The sequence below is a fragment of the Corvus brachyrhynchos genome, unplaced genomic scaffold (assembly GCF_000691975.1).
Source record: "Corvus brachyrhynchos isolate BGI_N302 unplaced genomic scaffold, ASM69197v1 scaffold710, whole genome shotgun sequence".
Lineage (NCBI taxonomy): Eukaryota > Metazoa > Chordata > Aves > Passeriformes > Corvidae > Corvus > Corvus brachyrhynchos.
The window spans coordinates 119,494-146,665 of record NW_008236029.1 but is presented as its reverse complement, the minus strand read 5'-3'; the positions used below and the strand labels follow the sequence as shown (position 1 = coordinate 146,665).

The 27,172-nt window shown below is 40.3% G+C and overlaps 1 protein-coding gene and 1 non-coding gene across 6 annotated transcripts in view; one reads left to right on the top strand and one right to left on the bottom strand.

Annotated features, from left to right (window-relative positions):
• The window catches only part of OXR1 (oxidation resistance 1), a 276,422-nt gene that overhangs the window by 203,200 nt on the left and 46,050 nt on the right, over positions 1–27,172 (bottom strand). The gene's annotated exons all lie outside the window — the stretch shown is intronic.
• TRNAL-CAG lies at positions 12,806–12,888 on the top strand. Its single transcript has one exon. It is a non-coding gene; the product is annotated as a tRNA-Leu (tRNA).

The following is a 27,172-nucleotide window of genomic DNA, read 5'->3' as shown; positions in this document are numbered from 1 at the left end:
TGTTTATTGAGCCTCATTAAAACCACTGTCATGTGGAATCAGCTTAGCTTGGCTTTAAGAACATGTAGAATTGCCTAAACATGCAATTCCTTTTGAAGTCAGAATGCTAAGTTTGTACCATATTCCAGTGATTCTAATAATTATTCTAATCCTGTTCCATGAGCAATAAATGGTCACATGTGTTTTTTGCTTTAAAACCTGACTCTGCAAATGTAGTAATTATACTAAAATAATTTGAAGTCGGCTCGCAATTAATGTTGCAACACAATATTTGTCTAAGTAACAAAACTCAAATCCTAATCATGCAGGAGTTGCAAATGAATAGTATGTGTCCAATACTTTTGGCAAGAAACCAAGGAAGTATTTTAAATTTCATATTTAATGTTCAGTTTATCTAAGCTGGCCCGGAATATTTATTGAACTGTTATCTCACATACTGTAAAGCGGTGACGAAGTGGGTTCTGCATGAGTGCTATTAAATATCCTCAATGTGCCATTACAACTGGTAGTGCTTTTGTAAAACAAGACCTTAGCAGCTTATGATATATTGTACAGTAATTGATATAACAAGCCTGCGATATATTATCATAGTGTTCCTGCTCCAGAAGTGGGGCTGGCTTCTTTGAGATACTGAGGAGAAAAAAACCTTCCCCTAATATGTTTGTACATTCCCTTAGAACTATTTTATTGGTCCATCCAGAAAGGAAGTGTTAGAAAATAAGTATGACAGAAAGGGGTATTTAAGCAATCATTATAAAGATGGAACACGGCTAACAGTTTTAAAGTGTCAGAGAGACAGGTTTAATAAACCTTTCTAAGCCTTTTTGCTACCATAAATTGTGATAAAAAACAAAAGAGAAAGAATGAAGTCAAGCTACAATAAGGAGATAATTCCAAGCACTAACATCAATTAACAAAGAAATCATCCAGGCATTGAACTTGCTTCTGCTAACATCAGCAGAAAAATTCTTGGCAATTTTGTAAGATGACATCCAATGCAGGAAAATTAAAAGTTCCATTATCAAACTAGATGCTGCAGTAATTTCCTCTGGGAATGAGGCTCTTTTTTTCTGAAGTTATTCCTATTATAAACAATATTTAAATGAACTTTCACCAACACAGAGAATGGACTTCCTTCTCCTGTGTTACCCAAAACTATTCAGAGCTGGGACTTAGCATTAAGCTTATATAACTTATAGAGGAGGGTCTAATCTCATGGCCAGAAAGCCCACTGTTAACTCACTGGGTGATGCATGTGAAGGGAGAGTAGGGACAAGAAACGGGAATAAAGATATTTTTGGTATCCTTGGGGTATAGCCACTGGGAACTGTTACCATATTCTCAGGGACCAAAATTACCTCTGTAACTTGTAAATCCATCTTCTTCATATTCCTTCTTTGAATTCTCTTCACTTTGTCAGTTTTCATGTTCTTTCCTGCACCTTCCAGGGAATTACTCTACACTACTAAAGATACATGGAAAGAAGACTACTAAACATATATGTTCATCAGAAAAAAATCAGACATATGAATTTAATATTGAATATGGAATACTTGATTACTTCTACATTTTTATGTGACTATTTTAAGTCCAGACATAAAATGGGAGGAAGGCTGTGAAAACTCTCTGCTGGCTTGCTCACAGGGGAAGATGTAATGGTTTCTTTCTCCTTTTATTCTGAGTTACTTTTTTTTTAACAAAGTGAATCAAAGACTTCATAGTGCATCAGGAATTAGCTCTTCCAATGTGACATTATCTTTAAATTTAATCCAGTATTTTTCTGACTGCTTAAATTTAGTGCCATTATGGCTCCTGGCTGTAAATCATACTCTGAAGTAATCATGCAACCATGAAATAACCAGATCAATTCAAGTATCCTTTCTCCAGATGAAAATCAGAACCTAGAGGAAGAAGTGAGTCCAGCATGGCTTATTGTCCTCCACTAACCCAGCAGGACAGAAAGAACTGTAAGAAAATAAATGCAAAACTCTTTGGCATCACATTTGATATAATGATATCAATCTTGTCCTTTCTCTTTTCCTGTTTGAAAAGTTATGCAAATTTCTTTTCATCTCTCTATCACTATGATCATTTCAAGTGAACAGTAATCTGATGGTCTGTTTTATAGCCTCTTGGGAATATTCTTAAAAGTCTAGGCTTTCTTTTTTTGTTACTATATCAAAAGTGGCTATTATTAAATTCTAAAAGAGAGTTTAAAAGTCAGTAATTTTAATGAAAGAAATCAAGGAAATCTGGAACAATCCCACTCCACCTCATGGTGACACGTAAAAGCAACATATTAAAAAGAATTGGCAAGTTTAAGAGCAAACAGATGATGGAGATGGCTATGCAGGAAGCAGTAATAAAACAACACTTCAGCACTGAACACCTCAACTCTCATCAGCACAATGAAGCAAAAATTTGTTTAACAACAAAACAAAAATAATCAGGAAAAAAACCAAAAACTCTTCTATTAGATGAAGTAGTTCTATGCTGAAATAAAAAGGCACACCCTCTTTATGACCCAAGAAAAACTAAAACAAAACTAAAGGGGCAAAAATAGCAATACATGCTTCATCTTGTGAGTAAATTTTTAATCAGTTGTACTTAAACACCTCACACTGAAGAATGAATTATTTTGTTTTGGTTGTGGTCCATTATTAAGACAGATGAAAGGCAGATGATGTGACTCATTAGACCTTCATCTAACAAGCTTTTCCTTCACTGCAGAAATGGGAAGTAGATGGAGTGGTGGGCTGTAACTATGATGTCTGCAGTCTCCTTTTTGCTTGGCCATGACTTCAGAAGTAACCTTGGCAGATCACAGTGTTTTTAGAATGGTGTATCACTTCTGGCCACTTTTTTCTAGCATGAGTTGTGTGATTTAGCCCATCTCAGAATAAGAACTAAACCACCACAAAAACCAGGGTAGAAAACCACTGTGAGAACAGGGGTCCTATTATTGACAAGCTTCTAGCACCCATGAGCAAAACCCAAGGACAGCTTCTTCCACACTGTTGTCAGCCAGAAGTTTCATTCCCTGAGCAATAAGGATTTTTCTGGTAATCCTCAGAAAAAACAACATACTGTCTTCACAAAATCCTAAGTGCTTCATTACCACTGAGTAATATGAAGGCCTTTTTTAATTCCCTGGAAATTTTGTCTCTGTGACATCAGCTCCATAGGTTAATTAACTTTTTGTGTTAAAAAAATACATGTATTTTCGATAGAAATAAACAATCACCTTTTAAATTCTTTTAAATGTTTGGAGCCCTAAGTATGACTCAGAGCATAAAATGCACTAGAGCAAAGTGGATTTTGGCAGCCTTCCCTCTCTGCTTTTCTTCCCTGTACGCTTTTCTTCCTTTTCTGATCACCTTCTTCTTTCTGTGGTCCACTATTCAGTTTTTCTTTTTCTATTTTTGCTTCAATTTTATTTTTTAAACTCAAATAGTTAGAAAAAACCTAAAACTTATTACTATGATGCAAGACACCTGGAATGTTTTCCTCATATTTTAAAAATTGCAATTTCTGATATGCTATGTCTTTCCTTAATTAATAATCCTGAGTCTATTCATTTTTCTAGAGCCATCAAAATATTTATACATATGTAACTCCTCTGTTCCTAATTTTCATTCACTCTCCACTCCTTTCACCTTTCTGTCTCCTTTCTTTATTTATTCAGTCTTCTTCTCAGCCCTCATTTATTTACTGTGATGTGCACAGTGAGAAAAATAAAAAAGCAAGCAGAGTACTTATAATGAACTAGTTGTGTTCAGAAAAGAATAATAATAGAAAATTTTATGGCCATTTCACGACAAACAGTTTAGACAGTAATCAGCATCTGCAGGTCTGTGTGGCACTGAGGTGCAAGATGCAGCTCTGGCTGAACAAAGCCCTCTTTGGCTGAAGAACCCCTGGGATGGACATGGATAACAGCAGTGTCCATTTTAAGTCCAGGATTCCCATGATAGCAAGCCATGCCATCCACATTACAGAAAACATCTGTCATTATTTTCACCTCATAGATCATGGTCTTTAAAAGCAAAAGACTGCACAAGCACAGTGAGAGACAGAAATCTGAGCCAGGCACTAGATTCAGAATGTTTACTAAATACCGAATTTAAAGGTGGATATTAGACAGCTTTCTCCCCTGTCTGCCAAACATTTAAAAAAATGCATTGGGTAAAACTACCCATCCTGAAGAGCACATTAGCTGTGAACACGTTGTAAATCCAGGTTTCTGCATGGCAGAAAGCTGCCCTTCCTACATTAATGAAAAAACTGAAGGACATTATTTTACTCTTGAATACACCAAGTAGTTTCTGTTGAAGCTGATGTACTACTCACCGTGGTAACTACTGCTCTTCATAATTACCAGCTGTGGTCATTGGGTACCTTAGATAGCACTCCACATTTGTGTAACACCCCATATATCTCATAATAAGTGCCATATTTTGTGGCTCTCTCCCACAGCCTGGGCTTTGGGCAGAACATTTACCTACCCTGTTCTTTGACACCTACTTGCAAAACAGAGCAGGTTACTCTGTGGGAAGCTGAGAGTGTATACCTATTGTACCTATGATTTTCAATTCCTGAATCCTACAGATCATCTTTCTGAAGCCAAATGTCATTTCTTCTTTACATCCACAGCATACTCACAGAGGACACCTCTCACCTCTTTGCTTTCCTATCTACTGAAGCAACTATTTCACTACCATTATGTGTAGAAAAAAGGGGCAAGGTGTTGGGTTTTTTAAAAGGCATACAAATACAGCTGTATATTCTAGGAGGGAAGAAAACAGAAACACTGCACCGCACAACTATTAGAATACACATAATTTTTAAAAGTTCCCAAATATCTGACAGTAGGAATGAGATTTTTACCTACATATTGCAACTTCTTATTTTTCTTACATTGCCATATCACTGCTTTCACTAAAATGCAATGTTTTAAATTAAAAGGCCTCAGCTTCTCCTCTTCCTTGGGAGACATATACAGAGATTCCACTTGGAAGGGAAGAGTAGTGCCTGAAACCAAGTGGCAGCAGACCCATTTCTGACCTTACTTTAGCTGAGAGGACCCACCAGGCTCAATGGGTTGCACCTCCCATACAGTGGCATGAGGGTACAGAGATCGCTCACAAGGAGGGGAAAAATGATACGGGAAAAATGATACTGCAAATATATGCCTGAACTTGCTGGAATTTTGTGAGGCTGTAATATTGCTAGAAGCCACAGGCCATCTGCCTTTACATACATAAATCTGAGAGATTTTCATGAAGAAGGTACAGCATACAATTAAACTGTTTTTCAGGCATTACAAGGAAAGCCATTTGATCTCGTCACAACACTAAAGCCTCAAAACATGAGTTCACCTGGCAATTCTGGGCCGACCGCCTCCAGCTAATGATAAAAGCAGGAAGGACCATCTGAGAAATCCTTAGTAAAAACACTAACTGACAATGTGTTATTTCCACTGGTCAAGGTCAATTTTTTCCTTATGAAACACATACAAGACAGCCAAAAGGACAATTTACTTAAATCAATAAGTTGTAATACCTGCAATGATTTACTGCAGTAGTAGAACATGCACATTTGAGAGAAGAGTATCTCCTCATCTAGGTTACAAAGCTCTTTAAAATAGAGCCAGAGCAGCATTCAGTTCCCTTTGGTTGCAGTGAATAGTTTGAAGGTTGAAATTACATTCTCTGTTGATCACTGGAAGACAGGGATAGGGACAGACTATTGAAAAATTTCACAGTGTCCTTTTGGCTGCCTTCCAGTCCCATCTCCAAGTGGCTGCTATTCTGTTTAATGTAACTGGAGTCTACCCTTAGGATGAATATCTTTCTTCCTGACAGTTTTGTTCTTTTTCAAGGCAGGGGAACAGCCACAGACCAACAAAGACTGCCTCTCTCGAAGCCTCAGCCGAAGGGCTCAGGAATGGAACAAACATGGCCAAAATGCTGCTGCATGACTATCTTGCAAACGAATTTCTCTACAATTTCACTGAAAATGCAGAGAATATAACAGCTGAGGATAATCCCAGGAACAGAAATGCTTTTCAGTTGAAAAGATTTTAAAACAGCAATGGGTTTTGAGGAAGATCTGTTCCATAGCTGCAATACATGGTGACCAGTCAGCAAAAGATACAGCCTTGATAAAAGATTATAAGCTACAACTGATTCTTGTAGTAACAATGTAGGCATTTTTAATACAGACACAGGCTAAACAGGCTGGTTGCATATAAGAGCTTCAGACCCTTAATCAGGGATTCCAGAACAAAACCCAACCTGCTTAAAAAGTCTTCAAAATCTTCACCCATAAAAGTTTATATAAATTCTCTAAGTGGATAGCCCTGGGTTAATTGCTAACGCAATTATACCCTGTTTGTACTGACCAGATATTAAAGTTGTGGCAGCACACAGGTTCAACTCACACACATCAGTCTGTGTCTAACCTACAGTGCCCTTGGGGCACACGCTACACTTACAAGGCCAGATTCCACTATGTGGTTGTTTTTCATGGCTACTGGCTCCAAAATTAGCCAAGCCCCAAACTGACCAATTTCTGCAGGCAGAGTTACAAGCTTTCCTGGCCTTTAGGCTTCACCAATTACTGATGCTCCTCATGGACCTTCTTCCTGCTCTGCACTGCAGATGTTTGTGCAGCACAGAGGCTCTGAGGCACACAATAAATTGGTACCTTCTGCCTGTTATATCTGCAAGAAGCAAAACACTAAGGAGTTTAGCAGACATTTATGCTCCCCAAAATAGCCAGGACTGATTCACATTTACCCTGACTCACATAAGTTATCACAATCACATTACTTTCAGCAAAAACATCAGTTAAAAGGAATTTGTGTCAGGGCCACAAGCAAAGAACTATTCCATTACAGCATGCCTGTGCTGGGAAGTTGTTAACATCTTCAGCAATTCCCTTAGGAAATGTCAACAGTGGCACCACAAAAAAGCAAGCATATTTGTTTGTCTAAATATTAAGAAGAGCCTGAAACAGTTTCTAAAATGTCAACAAGAAATCCACACTCAAAACCAGCATGATTTCTTTTTGTTGCAAACAGAAACAGTTCTTATGTTAGTTTGGAAAGCAGTTGATGGGCAGTCAGCCTGGGTACCAGAGTGAAGCAGATATTCCTCTTCACAGTATGCAAGAAATATACTAATCATGCAAATAGAAAGCCTTCTGAGGGAAAGAAAAAAGATACTATGTCTCTTTGGGATAAGAAAAGTAAACATGTAAATATCATGCTTTTAGAAAAAGAGGGACGTCTAAGGGATGGCTTATATTTGGCAGCTGCTGTGTTACTGTTTTCTGTACACAGTGAAGGGTGAACTATCTTGCACTTAATGTATTGCTTATTTCTTTTACATACTGCATAATACAGTCACAAGACTGTAGTATTGACAACTGCACTAACAAAACTCACTTTCCAAATATACAACACTCTTAAGAAACCTTCTACATTTTATAATACACTAATCGTTATTAAATATTTTAGTGTTCATATTACATAATATATACATCATTGTTATTTCTCATTATCTTTACTGTGGGACAATTAGTAGTGCTGAACTCACTGGTTGAACTCTTCTTCTTATTGCAAATAGGCCCATATAAAATCAGCTGGAGATTTGTTCCCTCTGTCCTCTACACCTCAGAAACAGCATTCACCTGTGTACCAGAGAGCAAGTGGCTGCAGATCCCACACATTCCACCTGGGGAGGAGAGAAAGGCTGCAGTGTTCAAAAGCAGGTGTCAAGCACAACTAATATCCAGTACCAACAGGCCTGGGATTTACTGTTTCCATAGAATTTTAGTATGTAGGAAGTGGCTTTATGACATGGAAATAGAAGCCAAGCCACTGTCAGGTACTGTCCTTTATTCAAAGCTTGTTTATACCCTGCAAAATATCTGGAAGAGACAATCCCCTCCAACACTCTAGATAATCCCACATGGTTCTCCTTTTTCTAGCTAGCACGAGGCAAGCCCTTCTTGAGCTCCCCCTTCACTAAATCCTCTGTTAGCTACATCCAGCTCTCCACAGCCCGGTCTACCAGCCAATACCTATTTAGCCCTGTTTAAGCTAAAACTTCTCTACCATGTCTCAGCCTTCCTGGAAATGGCCAAGAGAGGACACAGGGCCTCCATCACAGGTTATATGATAAACTGCTTTTGTCACTGGTTTTTCCACTTGAGAGTCTGGGAAACACAACATCATCTGATTAATTTAACATAAATAATTGACAAGCTACCTTCCAGTTCAATAGTTTGTTTGCTATTGCCTTTATAAATAAGGACAGAACTTTCATAGAGTATAAATGTGCAGTTGTGCTTCAAATATTTGAGTAACTTGCTATATAAAAATAAAGTCACCATTAACAATAAAATATAGTTATTCTGTCCCTATGAGTTTCCATGCTTATCACATCTCCAATGACTTACAGGTTCTTTTCTTTTTTCACTTTTCCTAACAAGCACAAGGATATTTTTCATTGCTGAACACTTGAGCTGGAAGCTGAAAGTCAGGTTAGATGCTTACTCATCAATTAGTAATTAGGATTTTGCAGGTCAAGTTCTGCCCCAGCATCAGCTGTCAAGTTACCTTTTACTGCAGCCATGTTAAACACAACCCCCCATCCACACCTTGTACTGACAATCACAAGTGTAACTACTTCCATCCATGGGGGTTGATGGTTACTGGACAGGAAGAGGACAGGCTGGGAACAGAACTGAGCTCAGCTCTTCACCTCAATGCATTCTAGTGAAAACAGTCAAGAAATCCACTGACTACGTTCACAGATTTAATGCCTTACCTTAAGCAGGAACAAAAGCCCACACCCATGACTTTTGTGAACAGCAGACATGAAACATAAAGACACAAAGGCAGTTCTATCTTTCTCTTTTGAGGAACTCCTCAATTTCACTTGGAATTAAAAGTATTAAGAAAAAAAAGTTATTCCAACTCAACAGGTAGCAATCACACAGCAATGAGTTCTCCAGCTGGTACTCATGTTCCTGATGAAATAGTGATTTGTGAGGAAAGAAGAGCTGAAACTCGGCATCCATATCAAGGGGATAGAAGGAACCTTCCCTCCCCTGCCACACACACAGATGCTTTATCTCTCCTGGATCATGCTGGTAACATATGCTCCTGAGGCATTTTCTGTTACTATCACAGACAGTGCAGACATACTATGCCAGCCTTCTCAAGTATTCCTGATCTCCTACAAACACCACAGGGTTCCACACATTTAATCTGCTTTATATCTTCAAAAGGAAGATATTATTGGGGAATTTAAAGGCATGTACTTAATTCAAAGGAGGTTTATGAAAATTCTTGCTTATAAGGTGTTTTGAGGATGAGTTATCTAATAAGGAAGACCCATTAAACTGAGTAAGATGATTCTCAACATACGTTGAATAGAGCAAGATGATTACTTTTTTTCTTAGCTGTGTCCCTCAGATCTCCAAATCCCACTGGAAGAGAGGGAATATGCCCAGGAAAAAGCCTCTCTTACTATTCCTGCCTGTGACCACAACATGACCTAAAGTTCTGCTGCAAAGACAGCTGGCATCTGAGACAACACGGTCCTGATGCAGAGCAGTCTTGTTTCCAGCTTACAATCTGTTTCTGCTGCTGAAGTAAATATATTTTGAATATAAATGAGTGAGTCTGGTCCCTAAAGATTACAGGGGGCAGGAAGAGAGCATAGAGCTTCCCACATTCTTGGCAATGTTTTGAGTCTATGCAACTCTTTATATTTCTCTTTGTGCAACCAAAAAAGGCCTGACAACAGGATTAGAGATATCTGTAAAGTCAAGCACATTTGCTTTTGCAGAACTAGGGGCAAAATGTGAAGTTATAAGAATATTGAAAAGACATCATTATTTGAAGTCAAGTCTCTATTTAACCAGATTTAATGTCACTATCACCCATATAACATGCTCCACTTTCTCTTTGGAAGGAGGTGCATTGATCCCACTGGATAAAGTCATTCTTTTTGAATTAGTAAGTATTCCTTTCAGGGCCCCAGGGAGAACCCTGAAATATAAGGAAGAAAGCAATTCTATTCAAAGAAAGAACAGCACAAAAGATGCTCTCACTTTTTGAGAAGCTTTACTTAAAGCAGGACAGAAACCCAAAATGTCCAAGGAAGGGCTACCGAGTAACAGGAGGGATAGCAAAGGTAGGAGAGAGGCCTTTCATGTCAAGGGATGTCGTGATGCCTTTTATCTCGAGTACTGGAGATACTGGATCCAGCATTTAAATACATCAACTGGTGCTGTACACTGACAGCAGTGTAAATCACTGATTAGGTTAGGCACCACATAAAGCAAATATGAGAGACTATCAACAATGGTACCTTTGCCAAAGAGTTTGTTCTTCACCTGCTATCATCAGAACATGTACTCAGGAACCTGTAGAGCAAATCCCTTTGACAGATAATACCAATGCACTTTACAAACCAGGGACTTTCTTTTTAATGGATAAGGAACATATCTGCTGGAGCCCATCAACATCCTGCAACAGTACAACCTTCTGCCTCAAGTGTGATGGACAGGCAGCTACGTAAGTCTGTGCCAAAGTGTTTGGGCATACATATCTCTTTTTAAATATGACATTTTTATGGAGGTTTTCAGTTCACTTACTAGAGCTCAATTCAGTCCGTACGGCAACTGCATACCAAGTACCACTACATTTTGACCAGCAATTCATCCAGATCTGCAGATTTTTAGGGAACACCCTGAGCATTAGATCTGTAGTTAACGAAGTCCTGGGCCAAAAAAGGCCCACTGTTAAGAGTAGGCTTGAGCAGATTCTTCACCAAGGTCATTGTATGTTTGGTATGCACTTAGTTATGCTTTTCTGTGTGATCTGCCAGTCTGGAAGCCAATGGGTACCATTATCTTTATGACAGACTTGATTTAAATTAAGACCTATTGAGTGAATTTCCCAGCAATTCATGACATATTCAGTCAGCTTTACATCATCAATGTGTATGGAAGTAGGGAACACAAGGTTGTGGAGCTGCTGGCTGAAGACCCAGACAGCTATGTGCTGACAGCAGAAAGAGAGTAGGCTGCAACTGCTGTTCATTCTGGAGTTACTACACCATGAGTAGACTTTGATGGTCAAACTTCTGCCATCTGTATTTCTGCTTATTGGACTCTGCCCATCTTGCTATATACCAAAGCTGGAATAAGTCTACTTCTGTTCAGTCCACCAGCTATTGTTTAGAAAAAACCAACCAACCAATCAAACAAACAGCACCACTTTGGCTAAGACTCTTATTTCGGCATATATAAACATGTTTTGTGACCTTTCCAAGACCCTGTTTCTATAGAATTTAAATATATTACTAATTCTAAATATGAGAAAATTGCACCTTCCAGTAAGTCAACCAAGACTGCTGAAGTGCATTACAGTGTGACTTCTGACTCCCAACATAACAAGAAGCGTAACATTTCCAGTATGTTGCAGGAATATTGGTTACACAGGCTAGTCTTTTCTTTCTGTTAGGCCTCAGACAAGACTGCTTGTTGTCCTGGAATGAGTACAAGGATAAAAGCGTAAAGGTTTAGGGTGCGTTACACCATATCCAAAATATAGCATTAATACTCTCAATTCACAAGTGTTCTTACATAAAATTGTTCAAAATTATGGCACACAGTTGTAGAATCAAAAGAGTTTAGGTTTGAGGGGACCTTTAGCACTTACCTGCTCAAAAGTCTTGCTCAAAGCAAAGTCAGCTTTGAAGATAGATTTGACTCTGAAGTCAGGAAAAGAGAGCCTTGTCCAGTCAATTCTTGTGTGTCTCCAAGGAAGGACATGGCCAGTAGGTCAAGACAAGTCATTATTTCCCTCAGCTCAGCACCCATGAGACACCAAAGTACCGGGCCCAGCACTTTTGGCTCCCCAGTGCAAGACAGACATTGACAAACTGGAGCCAGAATAATTGGTTTCTCCATACTGAAGCAACAATTTTCCTCCAATACCAGTATCAGATAAAACCAGTACTAATTCTTGGCCAATCTCCTAGGGACTGTAGCCTTTTTTTTCATTGGAAAATATTGCTTCTTAAGGTTCTAAGGAATATTTTGGGGCCAGAGATTCATTTGCCATTTCTGATAGTCTGGTTGTGTCATTTCAAATTTTTTTTTTCTATTAAGTTTACATTCCAAACAGAGACACTGTACTTTAACCTGATGCTTCCAAACAAGAACAACTCTTTCCTTTCATACGACTTTCACTCCCAAATGCTGACCAAATTTGTATATTTAGAGGTTCCTAGATTCAGTTTTCAAGCACATGAATTCTTTTGAAAAAATCCCGCAGCAAGAAGACATGCAATTTGTTTCAATGTCACAGCCCCCTTTTAAATATCAGAGAACTCTTACCATGAATAACTTGTACATATCTCAGGGGGATTTTCATAGACATTACAGGAAACAAATCAGCCTTAAGCAATGTCATTGTGAAACATACTGCATATCACATTTTTATTAATTTCTGTACAGCTTCAAATGTCTGCTTCATGGCATATGTAATATATGTGCAACAGTACCTGCTTCTGTCTCAACACACTAACACTCACTCACGGAATTGAACAGCTACGTGTATAAATAAACATCAGTTATTACGGTTACCAGAGAGTCAACACAAAATACGTTTTCATTTGGAATGTTTTTTAACACCCACTGTGTACAGAAAAACAATATTGCATCACTAAAAATATCTACAAATAGACAATGACGGGGCAGTGACAGCGCCCCCACGTGTGTCAGGATGGCCGAGCGGTCTAAGGCGCTGCGTTCAGGTCGCAGTCTCCCCTGGAGGCGTGGGTTCGAATCCCACTTCTGACATTCGTGTTTTGGGGCTGCGGCTGAGGATTTTGGCTTTGTGTACTTCGGGATAAAAAGAGGCTGAGGAAAAACATCATCGCACTCCACTGCTTCCTGAGGAGGGAAAGGGGAGATGCTGATCTCATCCTCCAGGTGTCCGCTGACAGGAGGTGCAGGAATAGTTCAAAGCTGTGTCAGGAGAGGTGCGGCAGAACACTAGGAATCCCTGCTTTACTGAGAGGGTGATCAAAAACTGCAATAGGCTTCCCAGAGAGGTGAGGAGTGCCCCAAACCTGTCACTGATTTAGAGGCTTTTGGACTACGCGCTTAAAAACTTACTTTAACATTTTGTCAGCCCTGAATTTGTCAGGCAGTTGATGATCACTGCAGGTCCCTGACAAATGAACTTTCTATTCTATCCTAAAATTAAAAAATGGTGTCTTAAAACAAAATGGAAGATCTAATTGTTTCGGCCTAAAGCAGACAGCAATTCACAGTGCAACCCCCAAAATCTGGTGGGATTTCGCTTGCTCCCCAGTGTGGATACAAAAATGCTGCTAGCAAGGATTTTCTTGCTATTTTCTAAGTCCGTGAGAGACTTTTCTCTCTCACAGAAGAGGTAGCAGAGTTATGTAAAAACCAAACACCTGCAGCCTTGAAAAGTCTTGTTTATAGCGTAGTAGAAAAATATTTTGACAATGGATGTTTTAGGATTTTAGTCAATCACCCCAAGGGGTGGCTGGTCCTTTGTCCAATTAGACTATGAAGAAAAAAGTCTATAAAAGAGTTTGTAAAATAAATCAATCAATCTTGCTGCACAATTCCTGCCTGCTGGATCTTCTCTCCTCCTCCTCCCTATGGCTGCGGGACATGGTGATATACCCTAGGGCATTCTTTCTTTTTATTTTTTTTTTTAATACCCCAGCACCATGCCTGCACTAGCCCTCCACCTTCCTTCCCTGCACTAGCTCTGATGCTGGATGCCAGGCCAGGCACCTCACTGGTGCAGTGAGAAACGTTACTGCCCCAAGATGGGCTTCTGCAGCTCTAGGGAGTGGCACCCACCTACCAGGCAATCACCCACAGGGTTCTGGCACTTGCTTAAGTGGCAGGAGAAGGGGAGTGAGCACGAGAGGGAGAAAGCAAAACCTCCCTCTCTCCCTCTTTTGCCAGAGGTGAGTTATTCTGCCTCCAGATGTTTTCTAAAACTACAGCTTCCAACTCAATGCTAGATGCTTTTTTCTTACTTTTAACTTGGTCTCCAGAATACTCTGGATATTGCTTTGTGTTCTTGATTTGTAAAAATTTAAAAACCTCTCAAAAGCAGATACGAATTGGTAAACTAATTAAATTTTCATGTTATGTATTTAGAGTTAAATACATATTAAGTGAAATTCTAGAATACAAAGTATTTCTGAGAAGCAAGATCACAAGAAACAGTCACAAGAACATTCTTCCCATGAATGAAGTAGAAGACTAGAAATTTTAGTTAATTTTAAATATCCAGCATCGCAGTCTCCCCTGGAGGCGTGGGTTCGAATCCCACTTCTGACATTCGTGTTTTGGGGCTGCGGCTGAGGATTTTGGCTTTGTGTACTTCGGGATAAAAAGAGGCTGAGGAAAAACATCATCGCACTCCACTGCTTCCTGAGGAGGGAAAGGGGAGATGCTGATCTCATCCTCCAGGTGTCCGCTGACAGGAGGTGCAGGAATAGTTCAAAGCTGTGTCAGGAGAGGTGCGGCAGAACACTAGGAATCCCTGCTTTACTGAGAGGGTGATCAAAAACTGCAATAGGCTTCCCAGAGAGGTGAGGAGTGCCCCAAACCTGTCACTGATTTAGAGGCTTTTGGACTACGCGCTTAAAAACTTACTTTAACATTTTGTCAGCCCTGAATTTGTCAGGCAGTTGATGATCACTGCAGGTCCCTGACAAATGAACTTTCTATTCTATCCTAAAATTAAAAAATGGTGTCTTAAAACAAAATGGAAGATCTAATTGTTTCGGCCTAAAGCAGACAGCAATTCACAGTGCAACCCCCAAAATCTGGTGGGATTTCGCTTGCTCCCCAGTGTGGATACAAAAATGCTGCTAGCAAGGATTTTCTTGCTATTTTCTAAGTCCGTGAGAGACTTTTCTCTCTCACAGAAGAGGTAGCAGAGTTATGTAAAAACCAAACACCTGCAGCCTTGAAAAGTCTTGTTTATAGCGTAGTAGAAAAATATTTTGACAATGGATGTTTTAGGATTTTAGTCAATCACCCCAAGGGGTGGCTGGTCCTTTGTCCAATTAGACTATGAAGAAAAAAGTCTATAAAAGAGTTTGTAAAATAAATCAATCAATCTTGCTGCACAATTCCTGCCTGCTGGATCTTCTCTCCTCCTCCTCCCTATGGCTGCGGCACATGGTGATATACCCTAGGGCATTCTTTCTTTTTATTTTTTTTTTTAATACCCCAGCACCATGCCTGCACTAGCCCTCCACCTTCCTTCCCTGCACTAGCTCTGATGCTGGATGCCAGGCCAGGCACCTCACTGGTGCAGTGAGAAACGTTACTGCCCCAAGATGGGCTTCTGCAGCTCTAGGGAGTGGCACCCACCTACCAGGCAATCACCCACAGGGTTCTGGCACTTGCTTAAGTGGCAGGAGAAGGGGAGTGAGCACGAGAGGGAGAAAGCAAAACCTCCCTCTCTCCCTCTTTTGCCAGAGGTGAGTTATTCTGCCTCCAGATGTTTTCTAAAACTACAGCTTCCAACTCAATGCTAGATGCTTTTTTCTTACTTTTAACTTGGTCTCCAGAATACTCTGGATATTGCTTTGTGTTCTTGATTTGTAAAAATTTAAAAACCTCTCAAAAGCAGATACGAATTGGTAAACTAATTAAATTTTCATGTTATGTATTTAGAGTTAAATACATATTAAGTGAAATTCTAGAATACAAAGTATTTCTGAGAAGCAAGATCACAAGAAACAGTCACAAGAACATTCTTCCCATGAATGAAGTAGAAGACTAGAAATTTTAGTTAATTTTAAATATCCAGCACTGCAAACACTCAGCATACATATGATAATGACCTCTGTAAATACATAACACTAGATCATTATAAATGAGCAGCTAAAATAGGTGAATCAATGAATTGTTCCAGGGGAAGGAACAAACTGAGGTAGTGTTTTAATTATGTGATACTAACACAAACTCTGACAAAGGTAACTAATTCCTTCCACCTGCAAACACTATTAAACAGTCCTTGAGTAGAGTGCTTACCTGCACAAAATACTTCTCTACCACACCTAGTGTACAGAAGATATATATCTGCTTTTCTCCAGGACTTAACCTATGGGGGGGTGTTAACCCATACATTCTTACTCGGCAAGCAGCACTACAGGCTGTCAACATACACAGGGATTCTTTCATCTCCTGAACTGTTAAAGTGTTTAATTCCACATTCCTGACAGCAGTTCTACCAGTACTGGAATTCTGAAAGCAGCACATTTGCCTGCTTTGAACACACAGCAAGTCCAGCATGTCTGGATCTGCCAAACAACAAAATCAGTAAGAAGCCACCTAAAGCAGTAACCCTGAACTCTGGAGTTGCAGGATGCAGAGCTGGCTGGTTGTCCTGTGGGATCCATTTTGGATGAACCCTGAAATCAACATCATTAAGTCCCACCAACAAAATTTACAGTAGTAGTATATTATCTACCTTATAGAGGCATCAAATCAATATTAATAGTAGTAATTTGATCTAAACTAAGAGTGTAGACGCTTCCCAAAGTTTGAAGGAAAAAATATAACTGAGGTAGAGATATACATAGATATACATATAAACCATTAAATAATTATATGTGACAAGATAACCAGCAACTTTGAGGTCTTGAACCTCCTTAGCTTCATTTCAATTATAACATGAATACTGAGATCATATAATTTAGAACAGATGTATCTATAGTATGAAATGGTTTAAGTATCCTAGAAAACTACTAATGAGAAGATTACTAAATAATTATGCATTCAAATACCTATTCAGGACTGCAGCTTTTTTCTACAATCCCTTCCTGATCCTACTTTAATTCCCACTGAGAGGCCTGCATGGAGGGCAGAGAGAGAGAGAGAACTACACAGAGCTTCAGCCACCATTCAGGATAAGAAAAGCCCCAACTCCAGTGGCAGTTCACAAGTTGCTTCAGTGGTCCTAGGATTCATCCCATGATGCAGGTCATCTGTGAAACAGCAGCAACATTACAGATGCATAGAGCCACAGGATAAAAACTCTGCAGCCAAGAATTCTTCATAGCTTGTAGTTAACAGTATTTCCCTTCTTGTAACACATTGTAATGGGTAAATTATATATGCAAATAAGATTTAATTTGGATTTTCAATATAATCACAAAATAAAACATAATATTCTTCCAAGCCAACTCTTCCATAATTACAGACTGTAAGAATGAATAAAACTAAAGAGGGAGAGGGAGGGTTAAATCCTAGGCCATCATAAACAACAGAGATCATAGGACTTCATCAAGAAATCTTTGTGTAAAGTTCAGTTCCTTGTTCTCAAGCAGATCATTTCTCCTGGATTAAAGGCCTGAATGGAACAAAATAATCTGTCAAATCCTTCATTAATGTTAGGTACGTAACAGCCACTTTTACAGATATGCACCAAATTGCAGCAAAACACACAGAAACTGACAGAACTGACAGAAACGAATTCTGTGGAGACAAGTCTCTTCCTATAAATTTGCTTTCAGAAACGTTCACAAGATGGACTGGACAGAATTTAGAGAGGCATTTGAGGGGAAGAAAAACAAGTACTTAAAAAAATCTGATTATCAGCATGTATGCTTGGTATTTCATAATCACATGCTGATATCTGCACTCTTTTATACACAAGCTGTTTAGTGAGGCTCAGAAACTCTTCACATGAATATGTTCAGCTCTGTGGGCAATTTAAAACTAAAAGAATCATATTGGCTACACAAGATCTTCAGACTTAAATAAATTTCATTATTAAAGGAAGCACATGATCAGCCTTTTCTGAGATTGAAACTGCATACATCTTAGCCATTGCTAGTCACAAGGATTGAGACCCAAACTCTCATCATTTGCATGTGCTGTGAATATTTCCTGTGAGAATATGTCACAAGGTGAGAAGTACAGAAAAACAAAGAGCTCAGAATTTTTTTCTCTCCATGGCATGGTGCAAGAGGCAGAGCCTGTGGTTAATAAGATTCAGAGAATGGCAAATTTTTTCTTTTTTCCTCTCTTTCTCTCTCTTTTTATTCTTTTTTTAAGAAAGGGACTATACACATTTCAAACAAATATATTTCAGGGTGCTAATGCAAACAGGAGATAAAACAGAAAGCAAAAGGAAACAGAAAGCAAAACAGAAAGCTGTTGTGCTTTACCAAAGGCCAGTTTCCTTTAAGGAGGCCTCTATGAAACACAACCTTTAAATTAATAAGGAATAAGGATTCCCTTGCAGCTCCAGCCAGAGCTGTACACATGAGCAGAGCCCTTATTGACCAGAAGGGGAAAGAACAGAGGCAGAGCTCACACTCTGTGTGAAATCCCCTTGAAGGGGTTTCAGGGGAATAGATGATTTTATGGGCAAATTGGGACTCTACCATTACCACTACTGTACCACCCTACCTGTGAGCATATTGCCACATAGAACTTATTCCTTCAGATAAAATTTTTTTCTCGCAAACAAATGGTTATCAGCAAACCTGCCTCATCCTGGTTTTAGGAATGTTGCCCACGGACTAGGGGAGAATACAGCATGGCAGAGATCATCTCATATGCTCATCACAAAGCGTAATAGATACCCAGATCTGATCTGATCTTGCCACTCAGCATGAGTCACTGAATAACTGAAATAGATAGAAACTACTTCCAGTATTTCTCTCCTGACACCAAAGCTACACATCACTTTGAAAATACTTAGATGAAGTTCAGACAAGTATATGCTAAGTATGTGGACACTGAGGGAGTTTTGAGATATCTCATTACTTCTACTGCTCATTAGTGGATAGGACAGTATATTTCCAACACTTTGTGGTTTTCAAAGGTTTTTTCTAAAACAGAAGTAAAAAGAATAATCAGGATACCACAGCTCACCTGCTTCCTTTGTCATTGAAGCAAGCCTACAACGACAGTTCAAAGCATGTCTGAATTTGCGTTTATCTTACAGAGAAACAATCCATTACCAGCCGCTAATGATCTTTTTTTGCCCTAATGAATCTTCCCTGAAAGGAGTCTACCTGGGGGTCCATGCTGTTCACAGCTATTAAAACATGAAAGTTGGACTAACTCTGTTAAGAACATTGATGGTTAACTCTGATGTCAAGTAAATGTCAGCTTTATGAACTGGAATCAATTCAGACAACACAAGTCAGTCATTGTATTAAAGACAATGCATGCAGCAGCTCTTCTCTCAGTAGAGAGATGGGTCCTGGATGTCTACTGGCAAAGCTCTTACTGCAGAGGGGCAGGTCCAAAGGGCAGTTTTGACATGAGAAAACACAGGTGCCTGGAAAGTGAAAGTAACACATAGTTGTTTCTGATAACCTAGAGACCCTTGTGACAGCACAGGCAAAAAGCTTTCTGCCACAAGCCAAGCTTGCATCTGGATCTCCGATAGGCAGGCATGCTCTGAATACAGCACAGCTTGTTATTCTTTGTGCTGCTAGTGCTCTTCATAAAAACTATTGGAAAAAACAGTACTTTTTGGTAGGCATGCCTGTCCTTAAGCCAGTCTTACTCCATCTGCAAAAGTCACATTCCTCTTTTAAAGGTAATGCTGTCTTTTTACTGTCAGTCAAACCACTAGTAGTTTACTCTTAGAAATAGTAACCCTGATCTCAGAGTGGTAATGTCACACTCATGTTTAACTGAAATGAACCTATTTTCCTGCTCCTTCAGTGCTAGTGCTAGGCTCTGGCAGCTCCCACTCTCTCCAGCACAGCACAGCACAGCACAGCACAGCATTAGTTGGATGGTCCCCATTGCTGCTGCACAGCTACAGAGACTTCTCCCCAAAGCACCCAGGATCTTCAATGTTTCCTCAAAGAGGAGGGCCCACCAGCCTTACCTCATACAACTGATAAGAAAACAAAACGTCATGCAAAATCTCAGTGTCAGGAGGACTCACCCTGGGTTGCCCTGCCTGGATTACAGGGGTAGCTGCATTGCTTTATCCTCCTCACCTAAATATTCTGTCCTCCATAATTAGACTTAGTCCTTATCTGCAGTCTAGCCCAATATCCTCTTAACACATGCAAGAAATCCATGCTGGATCAGACCAGTGGTCAGCCCAGCTCAGCATCCTCCGGGAGGGTGGTCAAAACCAGCCCTGAGACAGAAATCAATACAGACAGTGGTAAACAGCAGGACAAACACTAGGACAAAGCTTCATTGCTTCCAGAAATTCAGGCTTCAGAGGTTTCTTATCATAAAGGTATTTCTTTGTTTCATAACCTGCAAGAAGGTCACTGGGGATGGTGGGGCTTCTTGGGATCCTCCCCTGCTCAGAGCCAGCTCAGCTGTAGCAGATTGCTCAGGGCCACAGCCAGTTTTGATTGTCTGCCAGGACAGAGAACATACAATCTTGTGGCAAACTCTTTGTGTTTAACCACCTTCCCATTAAAAATGGGGTTTTGGGCCATTTTCTGAAATTTTTAGCATTCACATGCTGCTGCAAAAAATTCCAGATCCTGCCTGTGCACTGCCTGAGGAACTGTGTGCAAGCCAGTGTATGGGGTAAGGGCAATGTTCCTCACATCTTCCTACACTCTGTACAGGACCACTGCTCTACCTTAATGTGAAGCGATGATCCTATAAAGGTTTTAAGACCACAGCAAAGGTTTTAAGACCACAGCATTCATTACTTTAGTTTGAATACTCTGAGATACTTAATTTTTCTGGTTTCTGGGCTTTCCCTATGTTTTTCATAAGGATTCCTGTCTTTGTCATGAGCTGTGGAAGCATCCAGCATTGATCCATAATACCCAGAGAAACAAGATCATTCTATTTACAACTAATTTATCATAATAAGTGCCAAACTATTCTCATATCTCACACTAATAAAAGTCAGGCAAAATGCAACAATTCACCAAAAGGTAAATAACCTTTTAATGGCATCTTCAGTTCTTGGAACTACTCTCATAGCTTTTTTGCTCTTATTGTGCATCTGTTGCATTTGTTTCTCCCCTTGCCAGGAGATTCCCCATCTGCTATATACATTTGAAAGTATAGAGGCTAAGAAGGAAGCGTTACCTATTTCAGTCTTCAGACTCACATTTTCATAACAATATGAGGAATAGAGAAAGAATAGAATCATAGAATGATTTGAGTTGGAAGGGTCATCTAATTCCAATTCCCCTGCCATGGGCAGGGACAATTCCCACTAGACTTAGTACTTCAAAGTCCCATTTGGCCTGGCCTTGAACACTTCCAAACACCACAACTTCTCTGGGCAACCTGTTCCATGGAATTTCTTTTAATATCTAATCTAAACCTACCCTCTTGCAGTTAAATACATTACCCCTTGTTCTACCACTATACATCCTTGTAAAAAGTCCCTCTCCAGCTCTTCCATAGGCCTTCTTTAGGTGCTGAAAGGTGCTATGAGGTCTCCCTGGAGCCTTCTCTTTTCCAGCTCTTCCTCAGCTCTCTCAGCTTGACTTCACAGGAGAGGTGTTCCAGCCCTCTGACCATCTTTTTTTCTCTCCTCTGGACTTGCTCCAACAGGTTCATTTCCTTCTAGTGTTGGGGACCCCAGGGCTGGACACAGCATTCCAGGTGGGATCTCACCAGAGCAGAGCAGAGGAGCAGAATCCCCTCCCTTGCCCTGCTGCCCACACTGCTTTTGATGTAGCTCAGGACACATTTGGCTTTCTGAGCTGCGAGCACACATTGTCAGCACATCTTAAGCTATCAATCCACCAACACCCCCAAATCCTCTTCCTCAGGGCTGCTCTCAATCCATCCTCTGCCCAGGAGGATGCCCCAACCATTGTGCAGGACCTTGTACTTGGCCTTGTTGAACTTCATGAGGTTTGCATGGGCCCACTTCTCAAGCCTGTCCATGTCCTTCTGGATGGCATCCCTTCCCTCTAGTGTGTCAACCACAACAACATAGCTTGGTGTCATTGCCAAACTTGGCAAGGGTGCCTTCAATCCCCCTGCATGTCACCAGCAAAGGTGTTAAACAGCAGCAGTCCAATATTGACCCCTGAAAATGCCACTTGTCACTGCTCTGCACTTGGATATTGAGCTCTTGACAGGAAATTTTTGAGTCTGACCAACCAACCAGTTCCTTATCCACCAAGTGATGCACCCATCAAATCCACATCTCTCCAGCTTAGAGTCAAAGGATGTCATGTGGGACAGTGTCAAATGCTTTGCACAAGTCCCAGTAGATGACATCAGTTTTTCTTCCCTTATCTACCAACATTGTAACAACATCACAGAAGGCCACCAAATTTTTCAGGCATGATTTGCTCTTAGTCAAACTGTGTTGTCTGTCAACAATCACATCCTTATTTTCCATGTGCCTCAGCACAGTTTGTAGGAGAATCTGCTCCATGATCTTGCCAGACACAGAGTTGAGACTGACTGGCCTGTAGTTCCTCAGACCTTTTTCTATTTTCCTTTTTAAAACTAGGGGTTGTGTTTCCCCCTTTCTGGTCAGTGGGAACCAGACCACCATGACTTCTCAAGTATGATGGATAATGGCTTAGAAACTCCTCTGAGAATTCCCTTAGGACCCACAGATGCATCTCATTAGGTCCCATGGACTTGTGTGCATCTTCATGTTCCTTAGATGCTCTCGAACCTGATCTCCTTCAGTCTGTGGTTCTCCATTCTCCCACTTCCTGCCTTTGCTTTCTGCAACTTGGGCAGTGTGGCAGGAGCACTCGTTGGTGAAGACTGAGACAAAAAAGGCATTGGATACCTCAGCCTTTTCCATAGCCCAGGCAGCAAGGTCTCTCATTTCCTTCTGGAGAGGGCCCGCAAATTCCCCAGTCTGTCTTTTATTATGGATTTTCCTATAGAAGCTTTCCTTGTTGCCCTTCAAGTTCCTGACTAGATTTTATTCTATGAGGGTTTTAGTTTTCACAGCTTGATCCCTGATTGCCTAGACAATTTCTCTGTATTCCTCCCAAGCTACCTATCCTTTTTTCCACACTTTTTTTGAGTCTTAGCCTACCCAGGAGCTTCTTGTTCATCCACGCAGACCTCCTGAAATTATTGCCTGATTTCCTTTTTTCTGGGATGCATCTGTCCTGAGTTTGAAGGTGATCTTTGAATATCAACCAGTTTTCTTGGTCTCCTCTTACCTAAGGGTCTTTATTCCATGGTACTCTACCAAGAAGAGTACCTCAAGCGGGACAAGGTCTGCTTTCCTGAAGTCCAGGGCAGTGAGATTGCTGTGCACTCTCCCTGCTGCCCTAAGAGTATTGAATTCCACCATTTCATGGTCACTGGAGACAAGGCTGCCCTTGAGCTTCACATTCCCCACCAGCCTCTCTTTGTTGGTGAGAACAAGTCCAGCACAGCCCCTCTCCTTGCTGGCTCCTCTATCCCTTGGAGAAGGAAGTTACCATCAATGCTTTCCAGGAACATCCTAGATTGTTTATGCCCTGTGAAGTTGTCCCTCCAACAGATATCAGGGTAGTTGAGGCCAGGGCTTGTAAGAATATGAGGCTGATCCTATCTATCTATAGAGGGCCTCACCTACTCGGTCTTCCTGTTTGGGTGGCCTGTAGCAGACCCTATAATGTCACCTGTCACCTTTAGTCCTGACCCATAAGCCACTGGTCAGCTCTTCATCCATCCCAGAGCACCATGCACAGCTCATCATTGACATAAAGGGTGATGCCCCCTCATCTTCCCTGCCTGTCCTTCCTACGGAGCATGTATCCTTCCATTCCAACACCAGTCACAGGAGTCATCCCGTCACATCTCTGTGATGTTAGGAAATCAGACACAGAATTCTGTGTTCAGCAAATAACCTTGTCCATGTTAAGAAACAAACAAAAAAAAAAAGGCGTTTTGGGAATGGGGAAAGTTTCCATCTGATTGTACAGTTCACAGAAGAACATGCATTTAAATTAAGGTGTCATACAGAGCAACAAGAATTCACCATGACAAGGCTTAAGTGTTGTTCTTTCACTGTGGTTATTTAATACAAAGAATATCTCAGAGCTACATTACAGATGGAAGATCAAACAGGGACAAAAGCTAAGACTGTGTGGTCACCTCTAGCCCCTCATGGAGTTTGTTGCACAGTTTTGCACGGGGTGTTGAGAAACCTCCATTTCTTCTGGAAAAACATTTAGTGAATAATAAAGCAGGTTTCTACCTTGGCTGAAAGATGAGTAAAAGGGTGGAAAGCATGCTGTACTAAGGCCTTAAAAAGATTACATGGATTAAGGCAAATACAATATGACATAACAAACCCTGTACCAAAAAAAGGGTTGTGCCCTTTGAGCTTTGCTGTAATGCAGATAGAACAATAAATTATATACCAAACATTATCCAAAATAAATCATGGACCATATCTAGTGGTAAATGAATTATCCCTGCTCCTCAGAACTTCTCTTTGTCATAAAGAGCCATCTCTCTAGATAGTCTGAATAGAACTGAGTGCATTTTTCTTCCAGTAACAGTGAGAATGAGGTTAGAGCTAAAGAGCTAAAACTCCCGTGTGATAAGTTGAATTTCAACAGCTAGAATTTTAATATGGCTACCTAGTTATAAAATATTTGCTATAAAATTATACTTGTGAATTTTTGGATGTTTGCAAGCTTAGAAACTGTTACAGAAAGGACAAATTAAAAATACTGGCTGTAGGCAAACCAGTTTCCAGTGTTCTTCTAATAATTGAAATTAGGGAGCTTAATGGAATCCAGCATATAGATTAGTTTCACAATGTCTACTCCTCTAACTTGTACTACCATGACATCTTACAACAAATATGGGGAAAATGGGCTAGATCTACAGAATAACCTTATGGTCTTCCCTTCAGACTGATTTCTTGTCCTTTCTGACAATATTTAGGAAATATTTTCCAGTTAATTTAAAGCCATTTAGTGCTCCCACCAAATTACTCCTCAATGACGCTGGCGCAGGTACACTTTCTTTTTCCCAAATGCCTTTGATTTCTTCTCTGCACACACAGACATGCACTTAATTAAAACATTGAAGTGGCATTAGTTAGACACATAAGGCATACCAAGTTGCTCTTAGGCTTCCTGCCAGAAAGCCAGCGGTGCTGATGCTTTCCTTCATTTACTTTAAAGTGTCAGCAAAACAGGCAATTTATGGCCACATAAATATGGAGCCAACAGCCCATGACCACCATCTGCAGCAATATAGCACAGACACAGACAGTGAGTTGGTCCCATTCCCTGGGACTGATTCATGCTGCTGAACACAGAATCAGAACACACTTTACCGAAGTGTCTTCTGTAACACCATAATAAAATACATCACCAGTATGAGTGTTTAAAAAGGTTTCAGGGAGCAACATAAAAAAATGCCATTAGCAAAACATGGGACTTGTGCAGATATTTATTATTCACCATGCTGAAAATTTAACCTGGGGATTTGATACACATACAAGCAGGATGCAGACATATCACATTGTGAAATGAGGTTTGGTTTTTATCAGGATATTAGGATTTTTGTCAGGAAATAAAGAACAGGGAGAAAAGCCATTTGCTCTGATACAGTGTTGTGCTTGTGGGCAGGGATTTACAAAAGCATCCAAAAAAAGGGAGACAGCTGAGAAATCATGTGATTGCTAGAAGCAACTGAAAAAGTCTGTAAGACACAGCAACTGCTTTCATTATATGGTACCAGTTCTGCTTCAGAAGGCTTCAGAGATGTATCTGGCAAGCTAATCCTGAGAGAAAATGTTTTTCTGACCACCAGTGTAGCTATTCTTACATATGAAAATGCAGCAGAGGTTGGATGATGCCACTTAGCTCTGTTAGGTGCTGATTGTCATATGTGTGCTTTTCACATTGAGGTTGGAATTCAACTAGAGTGGTTTCAAATTGAGAGTAAGTTTCACATGTAGCAGCAATAATAATTCTCTAATCTACAGACTTCATTTCCTAAAAATGAGAGAAATGTTATTAAGCTATTTTTGCAGCCAGAATCTAGCAGGAGCAGCTCTGCTAAGACTAGATACATACCACTAACAGGAGATATCTGCAGGGTACTGAGGCCCAAACTCAGCATGAAATCTGAGCATGAGGAAAAGTTCAACCCTGCCTGGGAAACTATTTCATGCTTTCCTGTGCCTGAAGAAATGACTGAATTGGGGCATGAGTGCCTTCAGCTGACTTCATCATTCAGCAAGACTGACCTTCAGTTTATACCTTGGCATATTTTTTTTCCAAATGCACTTTTTAAAAAGAAAAACAAAACATTTTCCTCATCCTGCATGCTCTTGGTAAAGAGCGTTATTAGAAAGCCCATGTGAAATCCAAACTTCTAGAATAAAAGCAAAAGAATTCCACTGATTATGGAAATGTAGCAGTTTGCCCTTCAGCAACTTGAACAGGTGTAGTGGTTTGGTCCAAAATACTCACTACTGTTTACCTTCTGTGAGATAAGAATTAGGAGAAACGCAAAGCAGGCACAAAACTTGAAAGAATATAAAGAAGTTTATTAACAGACCTAAAAGAAGAGAAAAAAAAATCATACCACACCTTCAGAACACTTCTCCTCCCCCCCACTTTTCTCCCTTCTCCCACTGACAATATAAAAAGACAAGCCTTGAGATGTTCAGTCTGTTTACCACTTCCATAATAACTTTGTTTGGTCCATTTAGAAAGAGGAATCTCTCTTGCCCATGCTATGAAAACATTATCGCAACGAGACAGCCGCCCGGGTTGGTTCTCTGCTCGCATGTGAGTCCCTTCCCCCAACTTGCAGCTTTTCCCACAACTGCTTTTGAGGGTCCACTCTTGAAGTTTTTTGGGGTACAATTTTAAGGTTGAGCCATTCAGAAACAAAAGTTCTCTTCACCCATCTTTGGGAGAATTTCATCTCTAAGAACAGAGGCCCTTCTCCTTCCCTGGGAGCAAAGGGTCTTCCTCAGCTTCATCTTTAGGACTATCTCTGGGAGCATCTCTAGGAACTGAGGTTTCTCCTTTCCCATTTGGAGCAAAAGTCCTCATCTGGTCCATCTCTCCCTGTCCAAACTTCTCATGAAATTACAGTTGCGTCAGCATCTGCCTATCATCTCAGCGCAGGTGCTTTTGCTTACGAGTTGAACACTCCACCCCCC